Source organism: Euleptes europaea, chromosome 5 (genome assembly GCF_029931775.1).
Source record: "Euleptes europaea isolate rEulEur1 chromosome 5, rEulEur1.hap1, whole genome shotgun sequence".
NCBI classification, from domain to species: domain Eukaryota; kingdom Metazoa; phylum Chordata; class Lepidosauria; order Squamata; family Sphaerodactylidae; genus Euleptes; species Euleptes europaea.
This window is the reverse complement of record NC_079316.1, coordinates 82,154,532-82,171,454: the sequence shown is the minus strand read 5'-3', so window position 1 is coordinate 82,171,454 and position 16,923 is coordinate 82,154,532.

The window sequence follows — 16,923 nt, the reverse complement described above, 5'->3', positions numbered from 1 at the left end:
AGATGTTCTAAACATGTATAGTCAAAAATTAGCCCTACTGATTTCAGTGGAGCTTGTTTCCCTGTAAATATGTTTAGGATTGCAGCATTAATTTTTTTAATCCCATGACCTATGAATATCCCATACAAAAACACCCCTTGTGGGATAAGGGAAGGGGGAACACAGTAAAAAAAACTGAAGGGAGCGGTTCTTTAAACATGGCATGCTCCACTACTGTATCAACATGGTGTCTGCGGGTAATTCATGTCTGAATTACATTAAGTTGCTTGTCAATACACTCCCAGGGTTGTCGATGTTATGAGAAGAGCTCCGTCTGTGACTTACTGTTGAAGACTTCTTATTTCATTTATTCTTCACTGTTCTTCCTACAGAGTGAATTTGCAGGCGTCTTTAATCTCTCTCCTTCCCTATTTGTTTTCCTGGGCAAAAATAGATATTGAGCCCCCACACACACACACACTCAAAAAAGACCTGTTTCAAAGTTGCCAGACAGTCATAAAGATCAACACCCTTCCCAGTGTCATTCCAGTACACAAAAGACTTTAAAAGGTCAGGCAGAAGCTTCTTTGCAGTCTTTCACAGCCAGACCCCAAACGCAACCTCCTCCTCTTTCTGGCAAATTTAAAACTGCCTTCCCCCATCCTCAATCAAAGATAGAATCTGGATTTCACAGGTGGGTGAAATATTCCTCGCTGACCCTTTTTGGTGTTTTTTGACTTTATTTCATGTATCCCCTGCTTTACCCACTGTTCAAGGGATCTCACAACCAATCCATAGCTTAAAAAAAAACACCTAATGATCAATCTGAAAACACCAGTTCCCAGAAATAACAATGAAACACAGCAAATTAATTTTTAGAAGTCCTGCAAAATAGAATAGGCTCTGCAGAATAGCAATAAGAAGGGAGAGGTGTGCTTATTTCCTCTGACAACTTGTTTCACAAAATTGGAGTTGTGCATGCTAGTAAGGTTGCCAACCTCCAGGTAGTACATCATGCCATACTATACAATTCAAACAACATCCAATAATAATAATCTTCAACACCCCAAAAAAACCTGAACCAAGGAAACCTAAATGGGGCGGGATCCTCCCGTCCCCAAAGATAATATAAAGTCCTGAAATGATATGAAGTGGACAGAAGTCCAGAGTACAAATAAGGAGGACGTGTGGCTAGTCGTTGGTGCACGTTTCAAAGGCTTTCTTCAGCTCCAACAAAATTCAAGACAACTGAAAATCTTTATAATCCATTTGTGAAATGGGCACGTTGTCCATGTACCGTCAGCTGTGAAATTAATAAACAGTTATGCTGTGTCACTAAACAACATTAAACAAAGTAACAATAGAAATTGCTATCTCTTGATTATGCTTACCTAAAGGAAATATGTGTCTATCTGAATTCAACTGCACATGTGGTTTCTAATGTATACAGCAGTGAAATGGGGGGGGGGAAGGGGAAAGCTTTTTATATGGGAGGCCAGTCAGTGCAAGATGGCTGGCTAAAAGGGGCGGAAGAACAACTTCCCTAATTAAAGAGACAGTATCAATGGTGCAGGTCAGATTGAAGCAGGCTGCTATAAGTCAGATGAAGCAGGAAAGGTCGAACTCATTATTCAAGCCGTTTGGTATAAGAGTTTGGAATGCGTGGATCAGGAAGGATTCTTGTTGAAGTAATATCTTTTTTGCATCTTGAATATGATAAGGTTTAGACTTGAACTGCCAGAGAACAAAGAACAGTATATCAGTGTCAGAATGGTGTGAATTAATATAGTGCTGGACCAGGGGGGCCTCAAGGTTCCGTGTGCATATGCGCGCCCTATGCTCACCGATCCTGAGACAGATGGGGCGGGATGAGCATCCAATGTACATCAGACGGCACGGGCAGAGGACCGCGTACACAGACATGGCTGTGCTACAGTTGCTAAATTGTTGTAAAGAATATGAAAAATTAGAAGAGGCAGAGTGGACATCCTTGATAGGCAGGCTGTAGGGACACATAGAGCAGTGGCCACATTTAAAGTGGCCTTTGACTTGTGATTTTTCTTTTGTTGGTGCAAGATCTGTTTTAATAAGCATGTACCTAATAGAAAGTGTTTTCCTCATTCCCAATATTGGTAGTTGATTGCAGCCGGGAATGTCGTGGACAAGATGCCAGTGACGCGCCAGGATCTTTTTGATGTCATATGACAAATGAGAATATTGAAAGGAGGCTACCACTCTCTGGTCTGTGGAGTGATGAGAGGGTAAGGAATTACTATGAAGAAGTTGAGAGCGTGATCTGGAGCAAGTCCTGTCAAAGAAACGTTGAATGATTTGAGGCGGATATCCTCTTCTTTGAAAATTAGAAGCCAAAGTAGATGCTGAGGAAAGAAAGTCTTGTTCTCTGGACGAGTTCCTTTTAATGCGAAGAAATTGGCTAAACGGTAAATTAGAACGTAGATGTAATGGGTGATTCCAAGGCAGAACCACCCAGGATTACCGTTCCAATTCTTCCGCGGAACGGGGCAACTCCAGCGCCTCAAGCCTCGGCTCATATGGCTAGTCTTACTCTCTTACTCTCTCAGATCGGGACGTACAGATTTTCGCAGGGACCCCAAGCCGCGGGGTCGACAGAAACCAAAAACTTAATCTTCAACTTGTCATCCAGGAAATTAACACCACAGGAGCAACAGGTATTAGAATAGGGCATTGGTTTTGTCCCCACTCCTCGCTACTCCCGTTTTCAAAGTAGAGTTGATCTCTTTAAGTTTTTTAGGATCTTAAAACTTAAAGAACAATTTTGTGACACCAGATCTTTCTCCAGATCTGGTGAACAGTTTGAAGATGTTGTCGAAGGCTTTCACGGTCAGAGTTCATTGGTTCTTGTAGGTTATCCGGGCTGTGTAACCGTGGTCTTGGAATTTTCTTTCCTGACGTTTGCCATTTATTAAAGGAGTCACTGATAGGATGGAGAAACTTTTGAAAAAACATAACCTACAAACAGTGTTTAAACCCACCAAGAAAATACAACAAATGCTACGATCAGCAAAAGACAAAAGAGACCCCCTCACCTCTGCAGGAGTATATCGTATACCTTGCAGCTGTGGAGAAGTTTACATCGGGACCACAAAACGCAGCATACAAACAAGGATAAAAGAACATGAAAGATACTGCAGACTTGGCCAACCTGAGAAATCAGCAGTGGCTGAACATGGACTGACACAAACAGGACACAGGGTCTTATTCCAAGACACTGAAAGACTGGACAATTCTACCAACTATTTTGTCAGATTGCACAGAGAAGCCATTGAAATTCATAAACATCAGCACAACTTTAACAGAAAAGAGGAGAGTTTAAGAATGAATAAGGCTTGGCTTCCTGCCCTGAAAAACCTCCAGACAAAGACAACATTCAACAATAGCCATACAGATTAGCTTTGGATTACACACATTAACAGATCACTTCAGGATACAATGGTTCCATATTAACATACCATACCCTCATTAGCACATTATCTTGATACTTACAGGACAATACTTTTGCAGGACAATACTCAGCTCAAACCCAACCCCTTTCTGACTATATATTACTCTTCCTACACCCTTGACACTGAGAGACACTGTCCTTCAGTGTTACTACTCTGAAGATGCCTGCCACAGTTGCTGGCGAAACGTCAGGAAAGAAAATTCCAAGACCACGGTTACACAGCCCGGATAACCTACAAGAACCAGTTTGAAGATGGCGTGTGGGGCGGGCACATATAGGGAGAGGTTAACATAAAGGGCAGCTGGAAGGCCCATCTGAGATGAACAGGGCAATTCTAAACAGAGTTACTCCAGGCTAAGCCCATTGAAACCAGTGGGCTTCAACGAGGGTTGCGAGTTACCTGCTGCTGGTGGGGGATCTCCTGCTGGTGCTCCTCTCCCTCTTACTGGCACTCAGTGGAGTAGCAGGTGAAGACCTGGAAGTGATGTCACTGTATCAGGCAACATAGAGTTTTATGACATTCCTAGAGTGGCATGGTGATGTCACTTCCAGCTCATTGCCCAGAAGTGATGTTGATGCGTCGCATGCCACAACACTGGCCATACCTCACCCCCAGAGGCTCCTGGGGGTTGCTGGCAGATGCCTGGCATTGCTAGCTGAAACTGGAGTAATTCTACATAGGATAGTACTGCAAGACAACTATGGTTGCCAACTGACCAGAAATGAAACAGCCTCAATGTTTGTCATTGGGATTTTGCTTGTAGGCCTTTTTTTTTTTTTTTTTTACAAATTTTCTTGTACAAGCCCCATTGAAATGAATGATAGATGTACCAGTGGCACAGCCTCCAGGTACTAGTTGGAGATCTGCTATTACAACTGATCTCCAGCCGATAGAGATCAGTTTACCAGGAGAAAATTGCTTTGGCAATTGGACTCTGTGGCATTGAAGTCCCTCCCCTCCCCAAACCCCACCCTCCTCAGGCTCCACCCCAAAATCTCCCACTGGTGGTGAAGAGGGACCTGGCAACCCTAGAGACGGTTCCTGTACCACCGTGTTTTGCTTACAAAGATAATTGGAAAGAACAGATAATGCATTGTGTTACTCTCAAACCAACAACTGCCTCCCAATATAAGCTGGTCATAGCAGCTGTTCTATTTCACAACATTTTTAATACAGAAAATGTTGTTAATATTCCAGCATATTTACCAAATGATGTCTCAGCTGGCCCCAGTGTATAAGCTCAGCGGTATGTTAACATGCTAGAGAGGGGAACAGAAGACTCTTGACAGTATGGGAAAATGCCCAGTTTATCCCAGAAAGCTGTTCGCTGATGCCAAACATAGCTCCCAGTAGAAAGAGCATTAGCATTGCCAGCACTTTCTAACAGAAAATCAAGCTTTGTCTTCTGTAATGACTGTATACAATTCAGGGAGAGCCTCTGGAGTAATTTCGCACCTTGACTTCAACCTCTTAAGGATGCTTTTCAGCAAAGCAACAAGAATCAATGGCCGGTATTCTTCAACTATATCATTAAGAAAACATTAACTGCCCTTCTGTTTTCTTAGGAGGGGGCAACAATTTCTACCAACTGGCCACCCCCCTCTTCTGTAGCTTACTGACCCCCTGACATTTTTTATTTGGGGGAAAGCAGGCCCTCGGGAACAGCATAGTGAGGAGCCCCGTTCACATGTTACAGTGGATGCACACACATCTGTTTGTAAGAAAAAGCCAATGTACATTCACATCGCAGTTGAAACAGGAGACTAGTTCCTGGATAAATGTGGGATTTGTATCACATGTTCAGCTGTACATGGGTTGAATGTAGTGTGAGAATTAACTAATGTATAAATAAGAGTATACTGAACACAGGTTGTACATGGCTTCAACTGTACCTTGTGAACAGAGCTAGGCTCCGCAGTGAGAAAAGGGAATAGGTAGAAATGGCCACCCTCCTCTTAAGAAGACTTCACTGACTTCAGGTTTTCTGAATATGGCTGGATATAGGCCAACAAGTCCAAGATCCAATCAAAATGATGCTCGAGGGGAGAACGGACTTTTTAGTTTTTTGTTGGTTTTCCTCGTAATGGGGCTTAAAGAAGCCGTGGAGATTTTTTAGTGAGGGAAATAGCAAAGAAGGGAAAACATAATCTCCCCTTCTTTGCTAGCTATAAATCTCCCCACCTCTGTAACTGGGACCTAATTGGGCCCCAATGGTCTTTATTTAGAGGTAAAATGTATTGGGAATTCCAACAAAAGACCCCCAAAGTAGTGTCTGTCAGGTTCTTTCTAAGTATTCCTTTCCAGGGTGGGGGTGGGGAGAATGTATTTTCAACAGAATAATTTGCTAGATAAAAATCAAAATATTTAAGTAGCCACAAACACCCTTCTGAATTTACCCTTAGAAGTACTACAGCAGACAGTCATCCATAACTAAAGACTGCGGATGGAATCAGCCTTTGCAGTCTGCATAGAAATGCAGGTTTTATAATAAGAGGACAGTGGAACAATAACACCACACGAGTGAGCTTCCCAAGAGTGACACACGCTGGAATTATGGCATAATCCTAATTAAATTGCTACTCTTCTTTCTCACCTTTCACCGTCCTTGCATTTTCCCATTCATCTCACTTAGGGCAGTTTTCTTACTTGATTCCACGTACACCCGTGCTAAACAGAAGGATGGAAACAGACAGAATCCCTTAAGCTAGAAGGTGCAACAGGGCTGTCAGGTCCCCCTTCACCACCAGCAGGAGGTTTCTGGAGCAGAGCCAGAGGAGGGTGGGGTTTGGTGAGGGGACTTCAATGCCATAGAGTCTAATTGCCAAAGAGGCCATTTTCTCCAGGTGAACTGATCTCTATTGGCTGAAGATCAGTTGAAATAGCAGGAGATCTCCAGCTAGTACCTGGAGGTTGGCAACCCTAAGGTACAAGATTTCCCCTACTTTGAAATGGGAAAAGGCTGTTAGTACAGACCGTGTGAACATTTCTAATAACAGGCAAATTCCTCTCTGTGCTGTGGACAGTAGACTGTGAAGAAAGAAGAGGAGGCCAGTACATTACCAGCCTCTCCATTTGTGTCCGGGGGTCTGGAAGATAGTCAAAAGCACTTCCAATCCTTCTGGAAGCTTCCATGCCGAAGACACATGAAGTTGCCTGATACTGAATCAGACCCTTGATCCATCAAGATCAGTACTGTGTACTCAGCGGCAGCGGTTCTCTAGTGTCTCAGGTCTTTCGCTTCACCTACCACCAGATCCTTGTAGCTGAAGATGCTGGGGATTGAACCTGAGACATTCTGCATGAAAAGCAGGTGCTCTGCCACTGAGCCACAGCCCCTCCCCAACCCTGCATTATGTACCTGTTGTTAGTGACACCGTACGTTACTCCTTACCTGCTTGCAAGCAAAGAGTTTGAAGTGTGCAGGTGTCCAAGTCTCTGCTCTACCATACTTATTTTTTAACCACTAACATCATATTTTAGATGCATAAAACTCCCCCACCCAGCCTCAACTAGGAGTCTTTTTCACGTTTGATTATATTTTTGCAGTTTTTTCCAATGTATCCAGTGTTGCCCCTTCGGTCCTTTTTGTGTGTATATTTCCATTTTTCTGCAATGTTTCCTCATCCCCCCACCCTTTTCTGTTTCTGACAACAAATTAATCTCTATCGTTTTTTTCTAAAATTTCCTTTAAAAATGTCTTGCCACTCTGGGTAATAACCCACTAAGTAATAACAAAACGGGTAAGTAACTGTAACTGCTTGTATCGAGAGAGATATTGTCTAAATATTTAGCATCTTTTATGAAAGTCTTCTGTAAATGCTGAAGCTGTCTCATATTTGCGCATGATATTGATTCTCGGCATGTACTGTTTATCAAATGTGATTCTTGTTTGACTTGTAGCAAAGATGTTACAGCTGCTGTCTTCTCCACTGCCATCATCCGGATTTGTGCAAATAAATCATCGTCATTTTGTAGCAGAAGAAGAGGGTGATAAAACTAATTTCTCTGGGTCTGTCAAAATAAGTTCTTGGATCTTGACAATTTAAATGTGGGATGAAAGTTTTACTGATATAAACGAATTCTGACTCACTGTGCAGGAACGTAGAGCTGGAATTTTTTTTTTTTTAAGGAAGGGGGTTAAAGACAAGACAGACCTTGAAAGCACAAAAAAAATTTTTTTGGGGGGGACCCTTAAGATTGCTGTGTAAAATAGGGGGGAAAGGAGGAGGAGGAGAAGAAGAAGAGGAAGAGGAAGAGGAGGAGGAGGAGTTGGTGTTTATATGATGGCTTTCTCTACCACTTAAGGAAGGATCAAACCACCTTCCCCTCCCCACAACAGAGGTAGGTGGGGCTGAGACAGTGTGATGATCTCAAGGTCACCCAGCTGACTTCATGTGTAGGAGTGGGGAAACAAATCCAGTTCACCAGATTATTGTCCGCCGCTCATGTGGAGGTGTGGGGGAATCAAACCCGGTTCTCCAGATCAGACTCTACCGTGCCAAACCACTGCTCTTAACCATTACACCATGCTGGTATAGTTTAAGGATACACAATACAGAAACCTTGCCAAAGCCAAGCAGATGGGTGTGGTCAGCTCCTGGGTAGGAACCCGGCATTGAGCATCGGGTTGGACTGAGTGACGACCAAAGCCCCTTCCAATGCTACGACTTGAATCCTAAGCAGAGTGAGCGAAGTCACACTAGAGGCAGGAAACTCCTCCGCCTCCCCATTCACTGCAACTTTCTGTGCCCCCCCCCCAAAAATTGTGCTACTGAGGGTCAGCAGACCCAACATGTGGGGATCCAACTGGAAGTCTGCAAGAGGAGGGGAGAATCAGTTAAAAAAAAAATCTCCCCTCCCCCCATAGATGAAAAGCCATTTCCTCATATGAGCTGCCGCTGCTGCATGGATGGATGTAGGCACCTGAAGATCCAATTCTATGTCTGTAATACCTGTTTTGTATTCATCCATGTAGGATGCAATGGGAACAAGTAAGGTACATGCCCCAAAATTGGCAGGATGAAAATATTCCATAAAATGAAGGCTTCAGGGCAAAGGAATTATTACAGGTTCTGCCCTCAGGGCGAGGAAAGCACAGCTGTTTTGCAAAATGGCATTTTTTATTGGATGTGGACGTCATTTCTTCCATCTCCAAATGAGTAAAGGCCTGACAATTAAGCAAAACAAACGGGACAAGTGTGATTTCTCTGTGAATGGTTTTCAAGATTGTTCAGAAGAAATCTTCATTTAACGTTTTTGTGTACTTTTCAGCACCAAAAGGCAAAATGAATGATTAACTCAAGCACTGAAGTGAAAATGTTGTGTTAGGAGGCATCCAGCCCTACACGGAAACAGCCTGTTTTCTGACAGAACAACACTAGACAAAGTCAGAGTTCTGAAGTCTGCCTGTTCAAGCAAGCATCTGGCCAAGCATTGCCATTCCACAGTGGTGGGAGCAAAATATGCAGCCTCCCTCGCCCATCGCAGAGGTAGAGTTGACTAAGACCAAATATGGGAAGCTTGGTTCTTCCTAGAGTTGTCAATTCCAGGTTGGAAAATTCCTGGGATTTGAAGGTGGTGGCTTAAAGTGGTGGTTAAAGTGCTGGACTAGGACCTGGAAGAACAGGTTCAAAGGCTCACTCGCTCCCCATGATAGGGTTGCCAATTCCAAGTTAGGAAATTACTGGAGATTTGTGGGTGGAGCCTCAGGGGGCAGAGTTTAGGGGAGGGGACAGACTTCAGCAGGGTATAATGCCATACAGCCCACCCTCCAAAGCTGCCATTTTCTCTAGGAGAACTGATTTCTCTAGGAAAACTGAAATCATAGTCTGGCAACCCTAGCCTTTAGGCATTCTCTGCCTGCTCCAACCCCCCACAAAAAAATTCTTGAACCAACCCTGTGTAAGAGAACAGGTGGAAGAAAAGTAAGAAAGGAAAGAATTCAGTCCACATGGCAAACAGAGGGCAGAGGTTCTGAATGGAGGACATGATCCTGAATTCTTTTCCAAGATGCTTTTGAGGAAGAGGAAGAAGAAAAAGAGTTGGTTTTTATACCCCGCTTTTCTCAACCATTAAGGAGTCTCAAAGTGGCCTCCAATCGCCTTCCCTTCCTCTCCCCACAACAGACACCTTGTGAGTTAGATGGGGCAGAGAGAGTTCTGAAAGAACTGTGACTGGCCCAAGGTCACCCAGCAAGCTTCATGAGGAGGAGTGGGGAAACAAACTCGGTTCTCCAGATTGGAGTCCACAGCTCTTAACCACTACACCACGCTGGCAAATTGGTGCCTTGACCACCCACTCACATTCAGCCATTAAGCCACTCAAAAATGCCATTAAGCCACTCAAAAATGCATACTAAAGTGATGAGTCATGATAGAGAAATATCAGACAGGCATTCTTCCAGCACCAAAAGACGTGGAATAAGCTCAAAACAGGAGAGAGGAAGGAAAGCCCAGTGAGCTAATCTTTTTTATAACTCACAAGTCTCTGGAATATGATTCCCAAGGAAATCAAAATGAGTGTGATCCTTACTATTTTCAGATTCTGCTCCCCGCCCCCAGATGCATCTGTTTGCCAATAAATTAATGCACAGTTGTTTGAAGGCAAATTTTCAGTGCTGGCTATATGACTAATGCAGCATCAGAATGAGAAAAAGGCTACTCAGCTAGCTGCTATCAGATAATTGGCCAGAACCTACTATATTTTCTTCATCAACAAAGAGCAAGTGGGAAGAAGAAGAAGCAGCAGCAGCCAACTTTCTCACTTAAGGAAGAATCAACCTGGCTTACAATCACCTTACCTTCCCCTCCCCACAACAGACACCCTGTGAGGTAGGTGGGGCTGAGAGAGTGTGACTAGCCCAAGGTCAGCCAGCTGGCTTCATGTGTAGGAGCGGGGAAACGAATCCAGTTCGCCAGATTAGCCTCCGCCACTTATATGGAGAAGTGGGGAATCAAACCCGGTTCTGCAGATCAGACTCCACCGCTCCAAACCACCGCTCTTAACCACTACACCACAAAAATACACAGGATGGCCTGGGAAATAGTACTACAAAGGGATATACTACTAACAATAGCTTTTACACACTGCAGTTTTATATACAAAACACTTCATCATTGTCTTAGTAGCAGCAAATACTGGAATTATCATCTCAATTTTCAGAAGATACAAGAATTGAAAATTTTTAAACTTCTTGGGTCAAAGTTCAGGAGCATGTCCTCATCCAAGGCAGGCCTAAAACCTAATCAGTCCCCTGGCTGTCTCACAATCAACGATTCTGTGTTATCTGGACTGAGTTTCTGTTGAACAGCACTCATTCAGCATCTCTCTTCACAGCTCCTTCCCGACACCCATTCAGAGATTCCACCTCCTCAGGGAAGTTTGAAGGAGAAATCATAACTGAGCACAATTAACCTGTTGGTCACACCCAGCTCTAAATCCTCATGCCTCCAATTTCCTGTCAATTCAGAAAGGCTTTTTATACTTGCTGAGAACCGCCGCAGGGCCCTTGAAAGATTCCCTCTGCTCCTCATACCACCCAGATCCAATCCAAATTTCAAAAAAAAATCACATTGTTTACACAACTCCATGGGTCAGGATCTCAAAAATGTTGTTCCCCATGTCCTCCCCCCATTGGCCCTGCCACTTGCTTAAACGTACCCTCTTTATAATTAAGTTAGTTGAGTCCCAATGTAGAAAATAGGTATCAAACTAAGATCTACCTCTCCCGTGAAGAATTTTTATCATATACGTTCGGGAATTAGGTTGCTGTAATTCTTGTTTTACAGACGTAGGCAGAGATGAAGAAGAGGAGTTGGTTTTTACATACTGACTTTCTCTACCTTTTTATATGCCAACTTTCTCTTTTTAAGGAGACTCAAAGCAGCTTACAATCTCCTTCCCTTCCTCTCCCCACAACAGATGAGGTAGGTGGGGCTGAGAGAGTTCACAGAGAACTGTGACTAGCCCAAGGTCGCCCAGCCAGCTTCATGTGTAGGAGTGGGGAAACCAACCCGGTTCACCAGATTAGAGTCTGCTGCTCATGTGGAGGAGTGGGGAATCAAACCTGGTCCTCCACATTAGAGACCTCTGCTCTTAACCACTACACCATGCTGGCTCTCAGAGACATGTTCAAGCCCTCTCAGAGAACGCATCCATCATTGAGCTAGGATTTGAACCCAGCTCCCCCAGGCCGACGCTGGATTCTCCAAGCTCTGACAGACATTGCCACAACCCTTCTTATCAATCTATTTAAATATTCGCACCCAGCTTTTCATTTACCTGGGACTGAAAATGTGATGGATACAAAATGCAACCCCCTCAATACAATTTAAATAAAGATAACAGGTACACAATACACTTTTCAGGCAGGTTATGCAATAATTCCAGGCTGGGACTGGTTCTGCCAACAGGGTTCACAAAGGGCTGTAGGCAAAGATCCTTTGGCTCTTGCCCTTCGGTTCGTACCAAAGGGGAAGCTGTCAAGGGAAAGGTATCCTGCCAGCCATCAAACAAGTTGTCATGCTGGAGAGGAAATCATATTATGTACACTATTGGAAGCATTTTTTGGCTTCTGGGTTTTGTAGGGGGGAGAAGGTTTCCTGAGCTAAAAATCACTCTTAATAATGCTCAAGAATGTATTCTAGAGAAACAAATTGTTGTCTCCTCTTCCCAAAGGCAAAGGCACCATCTGGGACTCTTTTGTTGGGGGTGGGGGGGAGCTGCAGCAACACAGAGGCAAAGGAAGCTGCTACGACTTTTCCCCTGAGAGATCCAGACAGAGAAAGTGGCCAGATCACAAGAGAGAACTGAGCAAGCTGCCATGAAGCTTGGGTCAAACCTGAAACAAAGGGCCAGCGAAGAGGATGCAAGCAGAAAGTCATCAGATTGGTGCCAAGAGACTGAGAGGTAACATTTTTATTGCCAGATGACGGTCAGCTGATTCTCCATAAAACTTGTTGTCATAACCTAGGGTCGCCAACCTCCAGGTGGTGGCTGGAGATCTCCTGCTATTACAACTGATCTCCAGCCCATAGAGATCAGTTCACCTGGAGAATACGGCCGCTTTGGCAATTACAGTCTATGGCATTGAAGTCCCTCCCCTCCCCAAACCCTGCCCTCCCAAGGCTCCGCCCCAAAACCTCCCGCTGGTGGCGAAGAGGGACCTGGCAACCCTACTCATAACCGGGTGATTTAAATATCTCCCCGGACAAAATTGCTCTTTGTTTCCAGAAGGTTTCTCATTACTGTGGGGTCCAGTGTCTGGTGATTTGCATATGCCGTCTTATGACCTAGCAGAGAAATTGTTTCATGGTGTTTATTCTACACACAAGTTTACACATTGGATTTATATGCTTTGCAATTTTATATTGGTACTAGAACAGTTTTTACTGGCTTTCTGGAGCACTGTGCTGACTTGCATGGCGCAGGGATCAGACTAGGGAATTACAACTGAGCTCCAGACTACATGTATCAATTCCCCTGGAGAAAATGAGCTGGATTTGAGCCCAGTAGCACCTTAGAGACCAATGAGATTTTCAAGGTATAAGCTTTTGAGAATCTGTTGAAGGGAACTTTGACCTTCAAAAGCTTACACCCCAAAAATCTTGTTGGCCTCTATGGCGAACCTTGCTCTTCTACTGAAGACCAACACGGCTACCCTCTGTAACAATCTTCCTGGAGAAAATGGCAGCTTTGGAGGGCAGGGTCTATGGTATAACATAGATTATTGGTGAAATCCCTCCCCAAACTTCCCTCTCACCCCTAAAAGAGCCAGCATGGTATAGTGGTTAAGAGCGGTGGGTTGGAGCGGTGGACTCTAATCTGGAGAACCGGGTTTGATTTCCCCACTCCTCCACATGAGTGGCGGACACTAATATGGTGAACCAGGTTGGTTTCCCCACTCCTACACATGAAGCCAGCTGGGGGCCTTGGGCTAGTCACAGTTCTCTTTAAGCTCTCTCAGCCCCACCTACCTCACAGGGTGTCTGTTGTGGGGAGGGGAATGTGATTATAAGCCAGTCCGATTCTTCCTTAAGTGGTAGAGAAAGTTGGCATATAAAAACCACTCTTCTTCTTTGTCTTCTTCGTCTTCTTCTTCTAAAACTTCAGGAATTTCCAAAGCCAGAGTTGGCAACCCTAGCAAAGACAAGTAATGGAGTGGAATGGCCAGATAGTGGATCTCAAGCAAAACAGGTGGTATTATTCCGAGTTAATATGTGTGATCTCCAGGACCAGTTCTCCGCCCAAGCCTTCACTGGCAGCACGGCTGGGGCCAGTGATGAGAGAGAAGGCAAAAAGCATAGCTTACACCTTCCCAGCTACCTGCTAGGCCTAAGGTGAATCCTAGAATCATAGAGTTGGAAGGGGCCATACAGGCCATCTAGTCCAACCCCCTGCTTAAAGCAGGATCAGCCTAGAGCATCCCTGGCAAGTGTTTATCTAGCCTCTGCTCAAAGACTCCCAGACGGGGAGCTCACCACCTCCCTAGGTAGCTGATTTCGCTGTCTTACTCTAAAAATATTTTTCCTAATATCCAGCTGGTACCTTTCTGCCCGCAATTTAAACCCATTATTGCAAGTCCTATCCTCTGCTGCCAACAGGAACAGCTCCCTGCCCTCCTCTGACAGCCCATCAAATACTTAAAGAGAGCAATCATGTCCCCCCTCAACCTCCTCTTCTCCAGGATCAACATTCCCAACTCCATCAGCCTTTCCTAATAGGGCTTGGTCTCCAGGCTCCTGATCAACCTTGTCACTCTCCTCTGCACCCGCTCGATCCTGAAATGCTGCTGCCGGTGTCTCGCGAAGTACAATCCTTGCCCCACCTCAGTTTGCCAGCACACTGTCATCTTCACAAATACACACTGCATTCTTCTGGCACTTCAGCCAAAGAGGTTGCCTACTACCCCACCAGCGTGGTGTAGCGGTTAAAGTGTCAGACTAGGATCATGGAAATCCACGTTCAAATCCCCACTCTGCCATGGAAACTTGCCGGGTTTCCATGGAAAGCAAAGAAAGCAAGTACATTTGGAACTTGTTACTTTGGAATTAACACATGACATATCATGCTACCCTTCAAGGGCAAAATCTCCTAGTCTACTATTTTGACAAATTCAATTAAGGGTACATGACTTCAGTGTCATCTGAATAGCAGTGGTTAGGAATGATACCTGATAATGAGATATGGGGCTTTGATTCCCATCTAAGGCTCTTTAACATGTACCTAAAAATATCCCACATTGGGTGCAGAGAAATATGCAGCATGCAGTGTGGAAAGATAGGGTGTCAATTGCCACAGAAGTAGAGGGACTACTGAAATTGTGATTAAAAATGCTAAAAACTAGCAAAACATGCCAGTGCTTTGTTCAAATTCTCTGTTTTCCCTCCCCAATGGAAAAAAATGCTATAGTTAGAAATGATTCACAGGTATTATACCATATGTTACATTACCACCTAAAGTTCTATTTTTGTTGCAACACAATGTATATTTTAACAATTTTATGAGTTATTCCCCCCCCTGTATTTTGTACCTGGTGACTTTTTGGTGTTATTATTCTCGTTTAACACCAAGTTTCAAACATATTTACAATAACTGACTATTTACATGAATAGCCAAGCTTGCTGCCTCTTCATCTGGGAATTACTTATAAAAGGTTATGCGTTCATCTAACATCAGATGGTAATCCAATAAACGCTGACATCCCACCTTTTTTTTTTGTATTTTCTTCTTTATAATCAAGCTGGCGGCAACTGAATGTTTCTTAGCATTGTTCTAAAGCAGGTGCACACAACATGCAAGGAACTGGTCAGCTCTATGACGGAAACCTGGGGCTTGATAAATGTTCTGGTTTTGTTGCTTGCATGGGACAGCAAAACCAGCAAGGTAATCAACCATTTGACAGAGCTCAGTCCAAGGCTGCAGGCAGGACTACATTTGGCTTTATGGGTACCAAGCTGAGCATGTTCTAAAGCAGTGGTTCCCAAACTGTGCTCTACGGAGCACTTTGTGCTCCACGAAACATTTCCTAGTGCTCTGTGAAGAGATTGGAAAGAAAAATAAACGAGACAAGATCTCAAAATCGTGAATTTTTGCAGCCATGAACTGTGTGTAGGTAAGTAAAAATGGTTTAAAATACCAGATCAATGTGTGTAAAATATTGTGGGTTTACCATACTTGCTTTGAATTCATTCTCAAATGTGTTTCCTTACTTTTTGTTTTTTGTTTTTTGTGTATGTAGTGAGATTAGTGGAGAAAATAAACTTTTTAATGAAATAAAACTTGATGTTTAACATGCTCAAATGCTTGAAGTACCTTCAATCATCAATACTACTGTCATTTGGTTAAGTATATAGGTGCCAGGTGAAAATTAGTGCTCCGTGACGAATTTCTCTCCTGAAAAATGCTCCATGACTCAAAATGTTTGGGAACCGCCATTCTAAAGAGTCTTAAAAAACCCACTCTATATATCATGAGTGCAAAATAAAAACTCTCCTAGTCATTGCTGAAATTCCATCATCTTCCAGTACGACCCAGACAGACAACTCAGGAAGGGGCGGCGGTGAAAGAAGCAGGTTTGATTCTGAGCTTGCTGGGTTCCCCCAAGTTCAGGGAACAAAATAGTTGTCCCTCTTTACATTCCATGAACTCACCATTCACTACTAGGGGAAAAGTAGAGAGTACTCCTCTAGTCGAAAAGGTACCAAAAGTAGTACATATAGGAAACAATGGTTCCATCAAAAATCAAAGTTCAGGACAATTGCTCAGCAATAGTTTATTGTGTTTCCTTTTTGGAATAAGATCCCTCCAAAGCTGAACACTGTTAAGTCTCTCTGATCTCAAAGGGAAAGACTTCAATCTCCTCGCTTCCTCACTTTTTATCCTTACAACAGCCCTTTGAGGTAAATTGCAAGAGTGAGTAGCCCAAAATCACTCAGTGAAGTTCATGGCTTTGAACCCATGTTTCTCCAGTTCAAGTATGACACTCTTGACACCAATACCACACTGGCTGGATCATGCTCATTGCTACTATTAGAGTCACCTGCAAGCATAGCATCTAAATCCTGGTCATGAGAAGTGGGACATAAAACAGAGGACTCAACAGCACAAGTTATCACCCATTAAAAGGTCAAGGTCCCCTGTGCAAGCACTGGGTCATTCCTGACCCACAGGGTGATGTCACATCCCGACGTTTACTAGGCAGACTTTGTTTGAGGGGTGGTTTGCCAGTGCCTTCCCCAGTCATCTTCCCTTTACCCCCAGCAAGCTGGATACTCATTTTGCTGACCTCAGAAGGATGGAAGGTTGAGTCAACCTTGAGCCGGCTACCTGAAACCAACTTCCGTTGGGATCGAACTCAGGTCGTGAGCAGAGCTTTTGACTGCAGTACTGCAGCTTACCACTCTGTGTCACGGGGCTCCTTTGTATCACCCATTAGGAGACAATATAACAAAATGGAACA